Consider the following 3,639-nt stretch of genomic DNA (forward strand, 5'->3'; position numbering starts at 1 on the left):
GGAGCTCGATATAATCATCTCGGGCAATCTCCAAATCACCTATGGGATGCACCACTTCTCTGTAGGCCAAAACATAGCTCTCCTTGTGCTTCAACGCTGTGTCTTCAGCCAACTTCACAGAAGCTACTAAGGCCACAGAACTAGCCTTTTACCATCTAATTCTTTCTCCACCTTCACCAACTTTACCTCCAGCTCCTCCTTCAAACCTTTTATTCTATCAAACTCCAACTTAGCCTCCATCATGAAAGATTTTGTAGCATGAACCGAGATACCCTGAGCAGTTCAAAAAAGAGCCGCACCCATATGAGCCATCTTCACACTACTTCTAGTTATGAATTCTAGGTGATGAAGAATGGACACATCATCCATTGAAAGACCTCCATAAGGGGCAATCTGCTGGTCGACAAACTCGACGGCATCAAAATCAGAGACATCAAGGTTAAATGGCTTAAATGTTTTTTACTTTTTCGGAGGAGGAGCGCCAGAAGCAGCAGCTGAAGTGTGTGGAGGGTCAGCCTAGGTGAACTCGGCACGGGCGGCTTCACCTGAACCTGAGAAAATCCCTCTCCTGCCACCTTGGCTGATATGTTTTGAGCAGCAGCAGCCTTCCTTGCCTTTTTGAAGGCCTTCATGGAGTCATTATTTTTAGGCATCTCTGAAAAACAAAATCAACTATAGTAATGAGTTACAATCGCAAAAAGAGGAAGCAAAACTAAAAACAAGGATAAAAACAAGTCAGACAGTACTCAACGCAGTTCGGACTAGGGACGGGTCCCCCATAAACCTTTTGGTATCAAGGTGGGGAGGTTCCCCCCATATACCTTCAAGAACAATTACAAAAGCCCGCTCAACCTCGTCAAGCATCTCCCATGTATAACGAGACAATGTCACATTCTTTTGCCAGTCTAGAGGAAAAGCAAGCTCATCATTCTCGTCAAGAAAAAAAGGGCGGGCCCCCTCAATAGCTCGAACTTTAAAGAAATAGTTCTTAAAGTCTTTAAAGGACTCATCGTACATGGCAAAAACTTTATGTCCCTGGGCAGATCTAAAAGAAACCCAAGAAGCTTTCTTTTTGGAAGAAGCCCCGGGCATGGCCGAACAAAAAGATAGAGGAAAAGAGTATGAGAAGGTTTGACGCCTAACTCTTGACAAAGCAGCTGAAAGATCTTGACAAAATCCCAGGAATTCGGATGAAGCTGGGATGGGGCAACGTTAGACGACCACAACAAGTCAGTCTCAAAAGTAGTAAAGGGAAAGGTAATGTTCAACTGGCTGAAGAAATCTTCATAGGCGAAGAAGATGGGACGCTCCCCCTCGACCGAGGTTGGAAAACAAACCCTCTCGTCAGAGTTAGGTGCTACAAGCTCATAATCCCTCTCCTGGGCACCGCTACCACAAACCCTATGATGTTTTCTCAGCTCTACACAAAACTCAGCATCCACCAAAGAAACACACATTAAGACAAATGAGTCCAGCCAATCAGACATCCCCTCAGGAACTTTAGAAGACATCTCTACAATATTTTTGTGAAAAGACATGGCCAACTAGTCCTACAACCAAAGAAAAGACGGATTACTAAAATTACTCAAGATTAGACAAACAACTCGGACAACAAAAATAAAACAGCAGATTACAGACTCAGTAGTAAAAAGGAAAACCCCAGGACACAACCCAAGGACCAGGGGCATCCTTTGGAGGCAATAACAGAGTGAAGACCCACACCATCTCTCAATAAAGAAAGTAACCCTTTTTTTAACAAAGTCATCAAAGGAAAATAGTAGCTCAAACAAACGACAAAAAATGCCAAACGGACATCAAAGATGCAACTTTTTTTCTGAAGAATTAAACAAAGCCGAAGCCATTATCCCAAAAAGCAACAGCAAGGACAGTAAAACATGCAAAGCCCTAGGAAACCCTAATCATCAGGAGGAATACCAGAAACATGCATCATAGCAACCAAACGTAATAACGTGAAAAGGATCAAACTTTCCAACATACATTCAAACAAAATCAAAGCTTTACCAAAGGATCAAAGGAAAAAGTGATGAAAGAAGTCAAGAAGCAGAAAGTAGAACCAATCTGGAGAAAGGAGAAAAGCTCTGAAGAAAAAGCTGAAAGGCGCAGCAGAGCGATGAAAATCGTCCCTCGAAGCAGAGCACCAAGAAAATACCAAGACAAAGCATCACAGAGAAAAAACAAAAATACAGGACGAAAGCAGAGAAAATGAGGGGAAGTTACAGAAAAGAGAAAACCGTCTCTTGGATATAAAATTCAAAATAAAAGAACCAAGAGAAATGAGACATTAAAAGCCAATTAATGAGGGTATTAAACCCTCGCACATTTCCAAAGCTAGAGCGCTAATGCAAGAGCGCGCGCTTTTAAGAAATAAAATGTTTCACATTCAAAAGAAAGAAGAACACCCTACAAAGAAGAAGTCGACAAAATGCTCGAGTTCGGCTTCATCCAGGAAGGATCGAAGTCCTCAGACTAAGACTCGACCTCAAGAAAAAGACCGAGCTCGAGTAGGGGTACTGTTCATACCTAGGGTCGAGCTGTCCGACCTGGGATGTTCTACAGACAAAGCGACCTACCTCTTCAGGTCAGGACAATCCGACCTCTTCTCAAAGAGCTCGGCCAAGTCACCAGGAAAGCCCAAAGAAGGGCCCTAACAGAGGACCGCGCACCAAAGCCCAAGGCAGTCCAAGCCTACAGGGAGAAGGGCGGTTCCCTTGAAGATAAGATGACCTCACTCAAAAAATAAAGATAAGATAAGATAACTAACTTATCTTATCTAAGGTCACTCCACGCTATTATAAATACGCTGGAGCACCCAGGTATAACTGATACTCTGATTCTACAAAAAACCTACTTAATACCCTTGCTAACTTAATTATCGGAGTCCCTTGCAGGTACCACCACCCTCCGGTGACAAAGGATCAGCACCATTACCAAGTCCAACAAGTCGGACACAACAGCTCCGACCAGTAGAGAAGATCTCGTCCGAGATCGACCTACAGTTTTAGGTAACCCTCGAAACAGGGGCCATCCTAGAGGAAGGTCTAAATACATAGCTCGTTGACCTCTTACTAAGAAACTCTGACATCTTTTCCTAGAAAACCTACGATCTGCCTGGTGTAGATCCCGACCTGATGTCACAAACTCGTTGTCTACTTGGGATCTCGACCTATTCAACAAAGGCATTGGAAACTGGCTAGCTAACGTAGTTCTGGTAAAATGGCAGAATGAAAAATAGAAAATGTGTTTTGATTACACTGTCCTCAACAAGGTCTGCCCCAAGAATCCATACCCTCTCCTAAGCATTGATGCCCTGGTTGATTCGGCTTCAGGATATCTGTTTTGTTTCCTTCATGGACGCATACTTGGGATACAATCAAATCCCGATACATAAGCGATACTAGAAAAATACCTCTTTTATCACTCCCAAGGCTAACTACTGTTATGTAGTAATTATAACACCCGCACTATCAGAATGTCACATTTCTGGCTGTGCCACTCTGATAGCAAGAATATTACGATGACTTCCATATATTTAATAATAAGATGTGAGCCTTTAACTTGAAACTGTAACATTATTTTCTTGAAAAAACCAAAAATTAAATTTTTACCAACATATATATA

This window comes from Arachis duranensis, chromosome 3 (genome assembly GCF_000817695.3).
Source record: "Arachis duranensis cultivar V14167 chromosome 3, aradu.V14167.gnm2.J7QH, whole genome shotgun sequence".
Lineage (NCBI taxonomy): Eukaryota > Viridiplantae > Streptophyta > Magnoliopsida > Fabales > Fabaceae > Arachis > Arachis duranensis.